A 17834-nucleotide genomic window follows, 5' to 3' on the forward strand; every position below is an offset into this window, starting at 1 on the left:
AAAGTGCATAACAGCTAGATGCTCATAGTTTTAATCAGTTCACTTTGGAGTCAAGTAAAGATAGCACCTGAAATGGTAAGGGACGTTTATGCAAGGTCACAAAGATTTGTGGTGGTGCATTTGGGATATAAACCCATTTCCATAAGAATTCTTTCAGAAGTCAAATGTTTGCTTGTCAAAAATAGCATGAACTTACTTCCAGGAAAAGTTCCTAAGAAAAAATAATTTGAGTAATGAAGCACACTGATGTAACAGTTAATTTAAGAACCCAGAAATAGAGGTAAAAAGTAAAGCAATTATGGGTTAAGAGTCTGCATAAATTCCCCTGGAAGGGGGATATGGTCAGAGATGGCAATTTGAAAACAGTGAGTCACCAAAAGTAAAAGTTTAAATTACAAGCTGTTTTGGGGGTCTTCAAGAGAGATTTTATAGATTGAACAACAACAGCAGCAAGGATAAGATATAACGCTGTCATGTAGACTGCAGCCTGAAAAGAAAGCATTGCAGAGAAGCCACATCATCCTGAATTTATATTTCCGTGCATTTGAACAGATTGGAGAGCAGTAAAGTTGTTTTAAGACTGAGTGATTTAAGTCAGCCAGCTTGTGAATAATATGAGATACTTTTGCATTTACATTAACTTATGTCCATAAATAACGAACTTTAACAATGAACAAAATCCATAATCCTGATAATGCTAAGAAAACTGGAAAGATACCTTTACCTTGAAAAGACAGGATAAAGAAGACAGCATAGAAATTTAGGGAGATTGCAGTTTTGGAAAAATCATATTAACATTTATTAGCTGCTACAGCTTTGAAATGTGATGACTTAAAGAAAGAAGTAGACTGTTGATTTCTAAAAGGTAATGTGTTGGCTGAAAGAGAAGAGAATCTTGTTGAGACCTAAAGTGTTCTTTTAAGGATATATTTCAATGTCATTTCAAAAAATAAACACATTTCCCATAACAAAACAGTGAGGTTAATGGAGTAATGCAGGTGAAAGCTTTTTGGCCCAAAGGAGTTCCATCCTTTGGAACAAAGTTTTATTGTTAAACACACCATGACCCAGGCCTGTGAGTGCCAGCACAGTGGCTGTTTTTACAAGATCTGGTACAATATTCACAGTAGTTCTGGCCTTAGCACTAGGCAAGGATCATTCTTTTTGTATCTTCCTGATTGCTTCCTCTACAGAAATGGGATAATCCCTCCTCTTCTAAACTGGAAAGTAGTTTCTTCCCTCAATAAAACTAGTTTCTTCTCCAGGTTGAGCTTTTCCAACTCTTAGAGGTCTAAAATGAATGATATGAAACATACTATATTTGCATCTATTTTTATTTAAGAGTTATTTAAGGAGATTTATCTAATTAAATAGGAATTTCCTAACAGATGCCAAAATAAACAATCAACAAGTTTTCTTTAAAGATCATATATATTATATAACAAATCCACCTAAGAGTTAAAATATAAGTAGGTATACTTATATTTAACTATTTGAAGATAATTTTTCTTCTTACCACTGAAGCAATAAGCAGGTAGTAGTACAATTTGGGGAAAACAATATTTCTGACTTTTGTTTGTTTTATTTTAATTTGTGATATTCATGAGATCTTTTGTGAAGCCTTTGGGTATATAGTAAAATTAATGGGTTTTTAACTTTGTATTGACTCGTATTTTTGTAGGTTTTAAATTTTTCTTCTGGCTTCAATTTATACTATCTCCTTTTACTTCTTCATTTAGAAATAATGTATTTTTCTCAGGATTGCAATCTCAGTGCAGTCCTCTACTTTTCTGTTTGTTGGACGTTCTCTTAGACATCTACATTTTTGTCTAGTTAGTACATTTCTAGTTTTTTATACAATTGATAAGAACTGTTTAATCTTATGAATTCTTTATATTTTCTCTTTGGTGACAAGATTTATAGGGATTTCCTTGGGCTTAAACTAGAAAGAAAAAAGAATTTGCATATGAAATGTTGAAGGCTTTGTTACAAAGTGGGTTAACATTATATGTATGTTTGAAATAAACTACTTCAACCAGAGCACCTAGCTGTTAACCTCCAGATTAATATCTATCATAAAATATGTGCATGCTTCCAACACATGGCATTGCCTCCTATTACTGCATGTCCAGGAGAAATTGTTTTGTCTTGTAGCAAAAGGCATTAGCTCTTTGCACATTTTTTTTTTTTTTTTAATGACAGCTATCCAAAAATCAAGCTGAACCCTTTTATGTGAGGGCAGAAAAGGACAATTTTTAGACGGGTCTAATATCCAATTGTACCTTTCAGTCACTTAGAGAGAAGGCTTAGACCCCTGAAGCCCAAAGTCACAGGTTTTTTAGGATTATGGTGGTATATACTTCCAGTTTATAGAAAAAAAATGCGTTGTAGAAAATCCAAGTTAAATCAGGACTAAAATCCAAGTTAAATCTAGAACTAAAGTTTTACTGCCCCAAATACTTGTAAACTCTAGGTTACTGCTCTGTTGTCCATTTCATCAATTGCAGAATATTCAAGTTAGTCTTTCAATGCTAACAAGAACATAAAAATGCATTATGTCTAAAAGCAGAACATGATTGCCAAGCCAGATCTGCGCATTACCTGAGAGTTTGGGGGGCCACCTAAGCGGCATCTACTTGTCTGCTACTGACCTTCAGTTAGACTTGCTCAAGAATTGTTACAATGTAATAACATACACCATTATGTACTCTTGAGTTTATTGAAAACACACAGCAAATGTGCACACACACATACATACACACCAGCACACCAGCACGCACCTACTCTAGAGCCTAGAATTTTAAGAGTCAGAACTTTTTATTTGCTTCTGGATTAAGATGGACCCTGTATTTCCTCAGCATGCTAATTAGAAACTCTATAAACAATTCAAAACCAGCTTCTTAAAATTCTGTTTTACAAAAATTGATGTTAAATATTGTCCTCAGAGAGTTCTACTCTGACTTTTCAAATTGTTTTTTTCTCCCTTCATGGGATAAACAGTTAGGGTTTCTTTTTCTTTGTTTTTTTATCTTTCATTGTAAAAAATTCTATCTTAAAAGCTGATTTATTATTTCTTCCTTTGCATGGATGACATGGGAACAAAGATGATATTTCATCAGTCTTGTTTTTATTTAAGTTGAAAGGTTATATATTTCTACTATCTACTGCAATAATGCTAAATATTTTTATAGTGCTTGTAAATCTTATGACATTATTTTTTTAGTTTGTATTTAAGGCATTTACTCAAAAGGGACCATATGCCTCAGTTCATGTCACTCTATCATCAGTGTGTATGGTCACTCTATTTTCTAATACTTTTAAGATTGGTTTTGGCCCCGATGTTCCTCTGCCAGATTTATTTCCTTTATTTTCCCCTATATAGCACCATTTGGGCCATTTAATATGTAATTTCCCAACTCACCTTTCATAGTTATTTTAAACATATGTATATATTTGAAATACCGAATTGTTTTGTATTTTCTAATTTTTGCAAAAGTAGTATCGACTAAAAATCACATCCTATTCTTTTATTTTTTCTACACAAAATTATTGTTTTAAAATTTGTCTATGTTGCTTCATAGAAATTATTGCTTCTGGCCACTGTCTAATATTCCACCATATGTTAATACCATGTTTTGCTTATCCATTACCCTGGTGATACATACTTAGGCTATTTTCAACACTTTATGTCCACCATAAAGCATTAATACACTCTTTCCACATGTCCCCTTGAGTAACAGTGCAGAGTAACAGTGCAGCCGTGGAATGGCTGAGGTAGAAGTCATATATATGCCTTATTTCACAGATTCCTCCCCAGAATAGCTGTACCATTTTCCCCTCACCAGCAATACTTGGAATTTCTCTCTTGCCATATCCTTTGTCACCACATGCTGTTAATCTGCATTTTTAAAAAGTAATCAATTTATTTATTTTTGGCTGCATTGGGTCTTCGTTGCTACACTCAGGCTCTCCCTAGTTGCAGCGAGAGGGGTCTACTCTTCGTTGCGGTGCGCAGGCTTCTCATTGCAGTGGCTTCTCTTGTTGCGGAGCACAGGCTCTAGGCGCGCGGGCTCAGTAGCTGTGGCTCCCAGGCTCTAGAGCGCAGGCTCAGTAGTTGTGGTGCGCAGGCGTAGTTGCTCCACGGCATAATTTGCATTTTAACTTCTGGAAATTTGGCATGTGTGGATTCATATGAAGTAAGGTGTTTTAATTCTGCATTGCTCTGATTCTAGGAAAGTTAGGTCTTCATATACTTTCTTGCTATTCATGTTTTCCATTCTGTGAATTGCCTATCATGACCTTCGCTCATTTTTCTATTGAGTATTCAGTGTCTTTAGAGATGCAGAAGTTTTTGTATTCAGATGTTGAGTCCTTTATTGGGTTTTAGATAATGTACATGTCCTCTACCCATCAACTGTTTTTCAGTCTGACTTTGGTATCCTTTATTGTACATAAAGTTCTAATTTTTTATTAAAGTACAATTGATTTACAATATTATGTTAATTTCAGGTGTACAACATGGTGATTCAATATTTTTATAGGTTATGCTCCATTGAAAGTTACTATAAAATATTGGCTATATTCCCCATGCCCTACAATATATCCTTGTATCTCATTTATTTTATACATAGTTGTCTGCACTTCCTAATTCCCAGTCTGTATCTTGCCCCTCTCGCTTCCCTCTCCCCACTGGTAACCACTAGATTGTTTTCTATATCTGTGAATCTGTTTCTGTTTTGTTGTATTCATTCATTTGTCTTATTTTTTAGATTCTACTTATAAGTGATATCATTACAGTATTTGTCTTTGTCTGACTTATTTCATTAAGCATAATACCCTCCAGGTCCATCTGTGTTGTTGCAAATGGCACAATTTAATCATTTTTTATGGCTGAGCAGTGTTCCATTGTGTATATATGGCATGCATTCTTTATTCATTCATCTGTTGATGGACACTTAGGTTGCTTCCATATCTTGGCTATTGTAAACAATGCTGTTATAAACACTGGATGTGGGTGCATGCATCTTTTCAAATCAGTGTTTCTGTTTTCTTCAGATATATACCCAGGAGTGGAATTACTGGATTATATGGTTGTTCTGTTTTGTTTCTGTTTTTATTCACATCTTTATTGGAGTATAGTTGCTTTACAATGGTGTGTTAGTTTCTGCTTTATAACAAAGTGAGTCAGCTATACATATACATATGTCCCCATATCTTCTTCCTCTTGTGTCTCCCTCCCACCCTCCCTATCCCACCCCTCTAGGGGCTACATCAGTTAACATTCCCACCAACAGTGTACCAGAGTTCCCTTTTCTCCACATCCTCGCCAAGGCTTGTTCGTTTTGTTCTTTTTTATGATAGCCATTCTGACATGTGTGAGGTGATCTCTCATTGTGGTTTTGATTTGCATTTCCCTGATGGCTAGTGATGTTGAGCATCTTTTCATGTGCCTGTTGGCCATCTGTATGTTTTCTTTGGAAAAATGTCTCTTCAGCTCTTCTGCCCATTTTTTTAAATCAGATTTTTTATATTAATAAATTTATAATTTTAATATAGTTAAATTCATCACTTTTGCTTCATACAATGTATGCTTCTTTATTTTTCAAAGATCTATTTCATCTCTTACCCTGAAATCACAAATAAATTACCTTGCAATTTCTTTTATTCTCTCTAGATTTTATTTTTCACATTTAGATATTAAAACTATTGTATTTTAGTTTTGTACATTAGGTGGAATTATATAACATAATGGTTAATAGAATGATTTCTGTGGGGTTTAAGTTCCAGCTCCACCATGTACTTCTTAGGCTAGTCATTTTATCTCTCATACCTCAGTTTTTCCACCTGTAAAATGAGGATAATAGTTTATGCCTTGTGGATTTTTTTGTGAAGATTAGGTGAGCTATATAGGACTGGGTACAACATAAGTGATATCACTAGGTTAAGATCCAGTCTCATATCTCTTTTTAAAATGAGACTGTTTCCCCAAAAGCTGTAATTCAGCTTCCTCCATTGGACTATGATTCCATCTCTTTCATGTGCCAACTTCCTATCTGTATATAGCTCTATTTCTAGGCCACCTGTTTGATTTGTTTTCTTGTTTGCCATTTCTTCCAAGGGCATCACACAGTTCTTATCTATCATGACTTCCCAATATATCTTAATGTATAGGGCACATTCTCCATTTTGAGCTTATTTTTCAAAACTACCTTAGCTGTATGGAGAACTTTATTCTTCCAGATACATTTTATTTTATTTTATTTTAATTCTTTTATAGGAGATAGAACAATCTGCTCTTTTTTTTCCTTTTCTTTTTTTTTTTTTTGGCTGCATTAGGTCTTCATTGCTGCGTGCGAGCTTTGTCTAGTTGCAGCGAGGGGTGGGGCAGGAGGCTACTCTTTGTTGTGGTGCACAGGCTTCTCATTGCAGTGGCTTCCCTTATTGCGGAGCACAGGCTCCAGGCTCGTGGGCTTCAGTAGTTGTGGTTCGTGGGCTCTAGAGTGCAGGCTCAGCCGTTGTGGTGCACCAGCTTAGTTGCTCCGTGGCATGTGGGATCTTCCTGGACCAGGGATTGAACCCATGTTCCCTCCATTGGCAGGCGGATTCTCAACCACTACGCCACCAGGGAAGTCCCCCAGATACATTTTAGAATCACTTTTTTATGCTGTCCCTCAAAAAAAAAAAAAAACAGCTTGGCCTTTTATTACAGTTGCATTTAATTTTATAGATTAATATAAGGACATTTATATTTTTATAGCAAGTCATCTCATCCGTACCTGTGATATATATTTCTTTTACTCATGTGTCCTCTAATAAAGTTTTCATTATGAAGATTTTCTGCATAATTTATTAGGTGAAACCCCATACTCTCTATAGGTTTTGTTACTATGGTAAATTCATCTTGTATTGTATCTAGATATTGATGCTATGGAGGAACACAATTGATTTTGGTGTATTAATTTTTTTCCAGCCCCTATGTTGAGCTCTTTTCTTAGATTTAATAGCTTATTGATTTTCCTGTGTTTCCAATGAAATACATAATCAAAACAATCTATAAATATGACATTTTTATCTATATTCTTCTAAACCTTCTCTCTCTTTCTATTTCTCTCAATACACAGCTCCAAAAAGGTCAGTTCCAATAGACCAGTAATGTTAGAAATCTTTATCTCAATTCTCTCCTTAAAGGAAATGCTAATTTTTTAAAAAAATTAGTAGTATAATAATTTTTGTTAGTGTATACATGTGCCATGTATTTTTGGTATATAGCCTTTATCAAGGAAAGATAGTTATGATTTGGATCTAGTTTTATAAAATTTACCCTACCCAATAGATTTTGAACCTCATGGGATGCTTTTTATCTCCTGTATCTAAAAAGAATGATGATATGATTTTCTCCTTTTTTTTAACTAATACAGTGAGTCACATGAATTGATTGGCTGATACTGAACCAACCTTGCATTCTCAAGGATAAACCCACTTGACCAAATCGTATTAGAGTATAGATTAGCTTTTGCTGTATTACAAACCACCTCACAACTTAGTGGCTTAGGGAGATCAGCTTGGTGCTTTGTGACCACCTAGAAGGGTGGGATAGGGAGGGTGGGAGGGAGGGAGACACAAGAGGGAAGAGATATGGGAACATATGTATATGTATAACTGATTCACTTTGTTATAAAGCAGAAACTAACACACCATTGTAAAGAAATTATACTCCAATAAAGATATAAAAAACAAAACAACAAAAGACTTAGTGGCTTAAAATAGCAATTACTTGGCAATTTGGGACTGGATTCATCTGGGTAGTGTTTACTTTTGGTTTTATCTGGGCTCCTTCCTGCAGTTTTAGTCAACTGATGGATCAGCTGAGTGAGAGCTGGTCTGAGACAGCCTCACTCACAGGTTTGGTGGTTGGCATGGACAGTGGGAGCACCTGGTCCACTTGTCTTCAGAACCTAGTGGGCTAGTCCTCGGCAACTGAGCCATCAAGCTCTTTTGCTATTGTCTCATCATGTGGGTTGAGTATGCCAAAGCCCAGTCCTGCTGAAGTGGTGACTCAGGAATGAGGGTGTCAGAAGGGGATTGTACATAATTTTTGAAACATCCTATCACAATGTTTTTAATATACCTTAAAACTCCGTGGAATAATAGTGTATTTAGGTTTTTGACTTATATTTTTAATAAGGAAAATTTGATTGTAATGTTTTTTTATATTGCCCCTGTTTGGTATAATATTCTTCTTGCACCTCTAGCCCCATTATTCTAGCTTGGGGTACTTAAAATGTATTGAAGGGGATAGAAATGAGTATTGCATCTTAAATAAAATAGTCGTGGACAAGTGGTTCCCACTTATCACTGAGGTTGTTCAAAAGGCTGCATTCTCACAGTGGACTATTGAACCCTTATGCACACCAAGCATTACATCTCACTTACACCTTACTAGCATTCTTGTGCTGGTTCCTTGATTTTAATTTAAAAAGTAATAAGTACTTGAAAAAATACAAAGTAAGAAGCAAAAACCCTCCATCACCCTAGTCTCTTTCCCTCACAGGGGAAGCAACTATAAAGTTAAGATGTCAATTTAAAAATATTTACAAGATGAAAATGATTCTTAAAAGTCCTTGGGGGCATTTAATCATTGAAGGGTATGCTGAAGAAGGTAAGTAACAGTTTGACCTCCAATCCAGAGACTATTGGCAATAAGTGTAAACAGTGCTCTAACAACATGGCCTAATAGAACTATAGAACTAAAGAAAAAGCTAGGATTAGGATTATTGGGTCCAAATTCACATTGTTCATAATGAAGAACCTTAAAATCATGAAATATTGACTGATCTCTAATTCTAAGTCATTCCAGAATGCTATTTTCTATGTCAAAGAGTGGAGTTTGAGAGAGAAATAAGAAGGAATAAAGTCCAATTTGGTTTTAAAGAATCATGGAGAAATGAAGATTATTTCTTTCATAATTTCCCTGTAGATAGAGCTCTTCTATGAGTGACTGTTTCACTAAAGCAGGGAAATACAGGGTGTTATCCAGAAAATCATATCAGTTTACTTCAAGTCAGTCCTCTTCTGGGCAAACACATCTTTAACTTCATTTGTATTATATAGTATTTTAAATTATGAATTGTTTTGTCTTCTCAGGTCAGTTTCTTCTAGCCACGTGGGTTTGTTCTCTATTTATTCCTTCCGTCTTCCCTCTCTTCCTTCTTCTCTCCTGTACTCCCTTTTTTATTAGTGAATTGGAAAGACGATTTCCTTATATATGCTAAACTATGCAATAGCAAAACCCCAAAATATAACTAACATTTTATGAAGAAGACAATAACAAAAAAAATTATAGTGGAAAAATCTTAGGAAACTGGAAGGAATTTGGGGGTCTTTCTGTCTCGAAGTAGATTTGGAATGTGCATTTCAGGTTCTCTTTTATAATGCAGGGTTGCTAGTTGAGCCTTTATTTTGTTTCCAGAAAAACAATCAGCTTACATATTTTTTTTAAACAAGGTTTTCTTCACCTTTGGAAATTAGTAATGATTAAAAAGAATATTATACAGTTAAGTGATGTCTAATTTTTTTCCTCATGAGTTCACTGTACTTCAGGTTATAGCCCTGATCTGTTTAATCCTCCAACAATCCTGAGAGGGAGCAAAGGGGCAGATGTTCTTTCCTCATTTCACAGATAAGAAAACTGAGGTTCAAAGATTCAAAGTGAGGTTAAGTGCTTCTGCCAAGGTCATTCTCTGAGGTGAAGCTGGAGCCAGGAATAGCACCTCATCCTCTTGTTTTCTCTCATGTGATTCTCCATCCGCTGACCCACTCTGACTATAAAAACGCACTGTACCAGGCCTCACACAGTCCCTGAAACGTCCTTTTAGTAGGACACTATGGTAGTGACAAGATTGAACAGATATAAAGAATGCTGTAAAAAAGGACCTGTCTTTTTTGTTGACTCCATCCCATAAAATTCCACAGCCACACTGCATGAGAAACATGAGACATCCATTAAGATCATGTTCCCATTAGTTCCCCAAATCTAGCTAGAACTAGACTTTGCAGAAATTGAAGACACATCTTGTGGCCTGACTGCTGAAAATGAGTGTCTCGGGAGTCAGAGAGGCATTGCTGCTCAACGAAGTCAAGAATGCCCTTTGCTAATTGTTTCTCCTCCATTTCTGAGGGAATTTAAATTCATGATCGGCACCATATATTATACTTCAATACTATTCATCATCCATCTTGTACGTATTTGCAGGAAAGAATGTTGCCCAAGTCATTATATCCCGCCATGATTCACAGTCATATGACCTTAGGTGGCAGCTCAGCAGGAGCTTACCAGTGCCTTAAATCATCCCTGTTGTGGACATACAAGAGCGTGACCTCTGACTTCCCAAGCTGTCTCTTCATGAAATGAAAATGGAACTGAGAGTTTAGGGGAAAGTTTTGAAAGTGTCTGGCTCTTGTAGTCATCTAATGAGGTCCTCATTTCTAGCTGCTAAGCATGCCCTTTAATTGGTGGTCACTCGAAAATCAATGATAATATAACTGTCCAACTCTTTGGAGCTATTTTTCTCTCTGCTTTCTATCCTGCAAGTACACGATAAAAGCAACCACCCATTCAGCCATTATCTTGTGTCACTTACTATTCAGAGATCAGTCTTCCTTTATGTGCTCCTTCAGGAAAGACCTGGGTTGTACTTTTCACTTGCCTTTCAGGCAGAGAGTAGAGTCCTTGGCACAGATTAAGTCCTCAAAAATGTTAGATGGGTGGATGGGTGGGCAGTGGATTGCAGCACATGAGCAACTACAGTAGCATTGTGATACATGACAAGGAAATGACCTCAGTTGGGGAAATAAATGCCTAGCACATATGCCACCACTTTCCCCTTCCATCTTCATTACAGTCCTTACTAATCTATTATGACATTTTTCCCCATTGGGTCTAGACATGACCTCAGGATGCTTGTAGAATATAAACAGTCCTGTGCAATGTAAACCTTGTATAATGTAAACAATGCTTTACTGTTTGATTTGAGTTGGGACACAAGAAGAATCCTATTTTCCGTCCATAACATAGACGTTGGGAATAATAACTAATGCTCATGTAAACATATAGATTCATAGGATAGAAAAAATAATTTTTAAGAAATGACCTAGTACAGACTCAGGGGGAAAATATATGTTAACTTGATTATAGAAATTTGGTTCAGCCACTCAGCTTCAACCTTCAAAAATCATGTCACTTTTTATTTTAAATCAACGTATGAATCCAAGGTATAGCAAAATAAACCATTAACCTTGTAGAACAGGGCCCTTCTAGATACGATCTCGTTAGGACCTGATCCTCCATGGTTGTATCTACACAGAGGGGTAATGCCAGTCCCCTACTGGGAAGTTGAATTGGAGGAAGAGATAGACAGAGATACTATGGATAATTCTAGACTGACATGGTCATCAAGAAGTCCTATGAAAAATAATTTCTGGTGAGTATAGAGTAAATCATCAATGAGAAATGGAGAGGATTGGAATTAAGTAGACTCATCACTAGTCCGTGGTTATTACCAGTGTACCAGTCTAGCAATGAATTACTCAAGGTAATTGATGCTAGGTGGTATAACAAACACTCCTGAAAGCCAAGTGTCTTAACTTAATAAATGTTTATTTCTCTTGTCAGAGACCCGTGTGAATTAGGTGGTTCATTCTTAGCAGATTGCTTTCAAGTAGTGAATCAGGAACCCATGCCCCCTCCACCTTGAGGTGTTGTCTTAAATGCATGACTACCTAAACTACAGCAGAAGGGAACATGGGCAATCATGCATAATATCTCCTGGCCAGGCCTGAAAGTGGTAGACCCATACCCTTTCAACAAGAATGCAAAAACTTGACCTCTGCCTGGCTCCAAGGGAGGTTAGAAAAGGTCATTGTTCTGTGTGTCCAGGAAGAGGAGAATGAAATGCATCTCACTGTCTCATCCATAGCTGAAGGCAGGTAATCTGTGACAGAGAGCAATGTTTGCAGATGGTGATACATGAAGATTGAGGAAGATTGATTTCTCAGTCATTGAGGAGTACTGTTCCATCTAACTGAGTTCTGAATGGTAATAAAGTCATCCACTGAAAACTTACCAATCTAGTTTGTGTGCAAGGTATTATGAATTATAGTCTTACCGTTAATTTAGCGGACCCACAAATACTTACATCTACCAAGCACCGTGCTGGCAACTGCAGCTTACCAGTACTTCTTTCCTGGGCCCTGGATAATTTCCAGTAGTTGGTATCGGGATCTAAGCTATCCACTTGATGTGGACACTAGTCCCCTTGTAGCCCTCTCACAGGAGCCTTTAACCATTCGTGGCCAAAAACAAAGGAAATGGGCAAGAGTTACTGCTCTGCTTATCAGAAAGTGTCTCCTAGAGTCTTGTCTCCTAAATCGTTTTTCTGGCCCCTTTATAGTCATCTTTCTTTACTCACATTTCTTGGCCTACTGAACGCTATAATCAAATCCGCCCTCAATTTTCTTTTTCCTGAAGTATATAAAACTACATTTTCTTCAGCCTTTTTTTAAAAAAAAAGATAATTATCTTGTTTATTTGTATTTGGAAAATCTAATGAGATCGCATATTTAAAAATCACATACTATCAAAAGATAGATAGTAGTAGTAATTCCTTCTGGAATATTTTTCCCCCTCATCCAACCAATGTTAGGTCCCTTACCCCCTTTCTTAGCAACTTTTATTAATTTCTTACGTGTCTATCAGAAGTTTTTTGTGGCAAAGGTACATGTGTATGTTTCAGAGGTTACTGTTGTCATGAATTCACAGAAGCCAGAGCCTGGAAAGCATTAAGTGGTCCTGAGCACCCCATTTCCAATGAGAGAGCGTAGCAGTGCTCAAACGGCTGGGTGTCCTATAATTCAACTCATTTCTGGCACTATCTACCTGTAGATAGCATCAGATCTCACATGTTAAGGGCTCAGTCCAGCAGGAATGCACACACACACTTCAGGTGCCAGTCACCAAGTATATGTTGTCACCTGTGCTTCTGACCCTTGTACCACAGATCAGAGGTTCCAACGACCCCCTTCTTAGCTTTAATTAATTTGCCCAAGTGACTCATAGAACTCACAGAAATATTCTATTAACTAGATTAACCGGTGTATTATAAAATGATAAAACTCAGCAACAGCCAGATAGAGAACATGTATAGGACGAGGTATGGGGAGAAAGCATGGAGCCCACTCTCCCCAAATCTCCATGTGCTCACCAACTGGGAAGCTCCCTGAACCCTGTCCTTGGGGGTTTATGGAGGCTTCAGTACACAGGCGTGACTGAATAACTCATTGGCCATGGGCGATTGAGCTCAGTCTTGAGTGGCTCTTCCCTGCCCTGAGGGCAAGGGGGTGGGACTGAAAGTTCCAACCTCTAATCACAAGGTTGGCTCCACAGGCTGCCCGCTCCCATCCTTAGGTGCTTTCCAAAGATCACCTTGTTAACATAACAAAAGACACCATTACCATCTCATCACTTAGGAAATACCAAGGGTGTTAGAAACTCTGTGGCAGAAACTGGGACAGAGACCAAAAATATAATTCTTATTACTCCTAAAGCACAGTTATCTAGGTAAATGTTTGTATCACCCCAAACAGGCAGTAGTCACCAGGGAAAATAAGTTAATTGCCAGTCTTTTCTATTAATTTTTAAAAATCAGATTTAAGAAGAGAATTTTTTTAATGGCCAGTGAAAATGTCTCTTACTTTAGCTCTTGCCCTTTTCTACTTATTATTTATTTTTTCAATTTTTAGTTTAGTTTTGAAAAGTGTCTTTAAGTTATTTTAAGGTTAGAACCGAACCTTCCAGGGTTAAAAAAATATTGCGTCTCTTGAAAGAGATTATTTTAGACTTAGTGAAATGGATTTGATGCTAGAGAACATGTGACATCATACATTTGACCTTTTTGAAATGATTTACGTTATATCAGCTACACTTTAAGTCCAGCAACTGTAACCAAAAAAAAACCCTACTAATTAAGGCAACTTTGCAGATTGATGGCATTAGATTATCAATTAAGATCTCAGTTTTAAACCAGATTTTTCCTCTAAATAGTGATCCAAAGAACACTAGTTTTAGGGTCAGTCTAATTAGTCAGACAGCTTCCTGATTGTTTAGCGCCTTCACTTGAAGTTTGTTAAATATTTTGAATATCACCTATGCTCCCATGGGACATTAGTGAATGTGAAGTCAACAAAAGAAAAAAAAAAGTAAGAAAAAGGATTTTGTAGTAAAATAAACTTGAGAAATCCTGGGTTCAGTAAATTTAAACATGTTTCGTGACTGCAGGACTTTTGAAATGTGGAATGAGCTATAATGTGCTCTGTGAATTTCACTGTTAAGTAGAGTTTGGTCTGAAGTGTTTTTAAACTTTATTTGGCTCTACAACCCTTTGTCAGTGGAACATTTTAAAGGACTCTTTGTTTCCAGCAACTTTGGAAAATGCTGTTCTGGTCTCAGTTAAGCCCTTGAAATCTTAGCATTTGGAAGGAGATCCACACACAAGCTCATCCAATTTCTGGTACAGAAATCTACCATGTATCCATGCTATAGGCTCACTCAGCTGTCGATGAGTATTTTGATAACAAAATGCTCACTACCCATAAATCAGCTGATTCTATAGTCGGAATGCTGGTCTGTTAGGAGGTTTTAACCTTTTAAGTGCCTTTTACTATTAGAAAATTTTAAGTTTTAAAATTTTGTCTATTGGACCTAGATCTGATCTCTGGATTAAGATAAGTCCTACTCAAGTAAAAGAATCCTTATTTTTCAAGGATGATTTGTACATGAAAAAAAAAATCCATATACTTAAAATCATCTGTAGTGACTGAAGAGTAATTGAAAATACATTTGAAAATAATTTTCATTTGAAATTTATGTCAAAATATGTTATTATATAAACGAATCCAGTATATTTTCTGTTATAGCCAGTAAAATTTAGGTTAAATTTTAATTAAGCACAAGTGCCACAATTAAAAAAAAAGAATTACATTTTGTTTTGAGTGATTATTTCAGCAAAACTGGTTTATGGGACAGTAAACTGTCCTTCACTGCATGTTCAATGTTAGCAGCTCAAACAGGCTAATTCTGGTAAAAATTCAACAGTTTTCCGAGGCCTTCTCTTAATTATTTGATACTCAATTGTTTTTTCTTTTACTTCTATTGTATCTCTTTTTTAAATTGTTAACTACACATCCTCATTTATCAATGGCTTTGTATGTTTAACCCAGCAGATCTCTGGTATTATTTACAATGGCTTCATGATATTATATCTTTAAAATTCAGAATTCCACTTTAAAGTTGATTTGAATTTTATTTCTATTATATGGTATTATGTTTATGTTATGAATCCATCAGTGAGTAATTTGCTGAAACAGGATGATCAGTTTGCTGACTTAGAAGGGCTGGAATCTATAGACACCTTAAAATTAGGATGTAGATAACGAATAGTTGGATGACAAGAAACCCTGTTATATGAAAACAGGGATAATGAGTGTTCCAAATCTTATCTTTTCTGTTCTTACTTTTCTCCAAAGGTTAGCTCTAGAGTCCTTAATTCTCCATTCAGCATTAAATTATTGACTATTTTGCCACAACTACTGAGCCTGCGCTGTAGAGCCTGCGAGTCACAGCTACTGAAGCCTGTGTGCCACAACTACTGAACTCCATGCACCTAGAGCCCATGCTCTGCAACAAGAGAAGCCACCAAAATGAGAAGCCTGCACACCGCATAGAAGAGTAGCCCCCGCTCACCGCAACTACAGAAAGCCCGCGTGTAGCAATGGAGACCCAACACAGCCAAAAATAAAATAAATACATTTATTTTTTAAAAAGTGGATGTATTTAAAAAAACCCCAAAAGGTCCTACTGTATAGCACAGGGAACTATATTCAATATCCTGTGATAAACCATAATGGAAAAGAATATGAAAAAGAATGTATATAAATGTATAAATGAGTCACTTTTCTGTGCAGCAGTAATTAACACAACACTGTAATTCTATACGTCAATAAAAAATAAAATTTTAAAAAACTGCCATAAAAATCACCACAGAAGGGGGACTTCCCTAGTGGTCCGGTGGTTAAGACTTCGCCTTCCAATGGAGGGGGTGAGGGTTCGATCCCTGGTTGGGGAGCTAAGATCCCACGTGCCTTGCGACCAAAAAACCAAAACATAAAACAGAAGCAATACTGTAACAAATTCCATAAAGACTTTAAAAATAGTCGACATCAAAAAAAATCTTTAAAAAAATCACATAAATCAGAAACAAATGAAACATAATAAAGTCCATACATTAAAAAAAAAGAGCATGGGTTCTGGTCACATCCCAGCTTCCCACTTACTTACAGCTGTGTAATTCTGGGCAACTCACATAATGTCTCCTCAGACTCCTCATCTATAAATGGGGATGGTAATAGTTCCCTACCTCATACTGTTGCTGTAATCCATAAACACGGTTAAGTGCCTTGGTAAATTGTTTGATGCTCTCTGTGAATTAAAATATGTCAATGGCTTCTGGCCATACGATTTATAATAGTTTGACAGTTAACCAAATGGTAAAACTATGCCATTTATTATTCCCATCTCTTTTTACCCCTTACCCTGTTTTGTTGTTTATGTTTTCTCCCACCACAGAGTGTTAGTTCCAGGAGAGCAAAAGCTTTATTTTGTTCACTGCTGAAAGCAATAGCACCCAGAAAAGTACTGTACATATGAAGCCCTCAGTAAACACTAGCTGAATGAATGGTGCAAACTGTCACAAGGAAAAATACACCAAAACTTTCATTATAATAAAAAAGTATAGATAAATCTTTCTCTAATGGCTTCCAGTCAAGTATTTTAAAACACCATATGCTATAATAAAAACATAAGTAATTTATTAAAATTTGAAGGCAAAAACATAATTTTAAAAGATTTTAAAATATTTAGACCTATGTTAGGTGTGATGGAATATGGATGCTTTCTGGAAATTCACAATCAGATCCAAGAGTATCACTTTCAGAATGTTCTAGTAGACTGAGTTTACTTTTAGTTGTCTTTGAAGAAACAGTCACTATTGTACTCTCTTTCTTAACAGAAATGTGTTTTTTCGAAGACTCACTTCTAATTGGTTCATTAAGCAAAGAATTATTTTGCCCAATTCCTTTGCTTTTCTGCTTTACAGGTGAGTCAGAGCAGGAATGCAGGTCCTTCCCAGGTTGTTTCTTAGCAGAGTAGTTTTTGGTATATTATGCTCTGGTCATTTTCTCTGAAGAAGACCTGCTATATCTAGGTAATTCCTCTTCTTTTCTTTGACTTCCAGTTCCAGAAATGACGTCTGCTGAAGGAGAACATGTTCTAGCAATGAAATCTTCAAAAGACTCCTGCTGCTGCTCTGTGACTGCGACCCCCAGGTTGTCTTTGGAAGTTTCTAAGGCCTCCTGAGTAGAGACTGGGACATGGAAGGAGTCGACAGGCAAAGGAATCCCAGCATCACCTGTAATTTTCTGAAACTGGAGGGAAAGACAAAAGACAAGACAAAAATTCAGTGATGAACAAAGCCAACCATTAAAAAGTAGAGTTCAAAACTTCAGTGTTACTCTGTGATCTTATTATTAACACAGTCAATTGATTATTCAGAAGATTTCAGAGCCAGTTTTTCTCTTAATTATATCCTGCCAAGTGATTCTCAGCTTAACCTAGCTATATCCAAGGCTATGTCCGCTACATTTTCAGACTTTGGTGACTGGGGTAGTTATTACCCATTTCCTTCCCCTCACTAAAAATAAAACCCTACTCTGTAAGAAAATTA

The 17834-nt window shown here is 36.3% G+C and overlaps 1 pseudogene; it reads right to left on the reverse strand.

Moving 5' to 3' along the window:
* Positions 1–16563: 16563 nt before the first annotated feature.
* On the reverse strand, positions 16564–17604 carry LOC125960621 (centrosomal protein of 78 kDa-like; annotated as a pseudogene).
* Positions 17605–17834: the final 230 nt, after the last annotated feature.

Source organism: Orcinus orca, chromosome 12, assembly GCF_937001465.1.
Source record: "Orcinus orca chromosome 12, mOrcOrc1.1, whole genome shotgun sequence".
In the NCBI taxonomy this organism is placed as follows: domain Eukaryota; kingdom Metazoa; phylum Chordata; class Mammalia; order Artiodactyla; family Delphinidae; genus Orcinus; species Orcinus orca.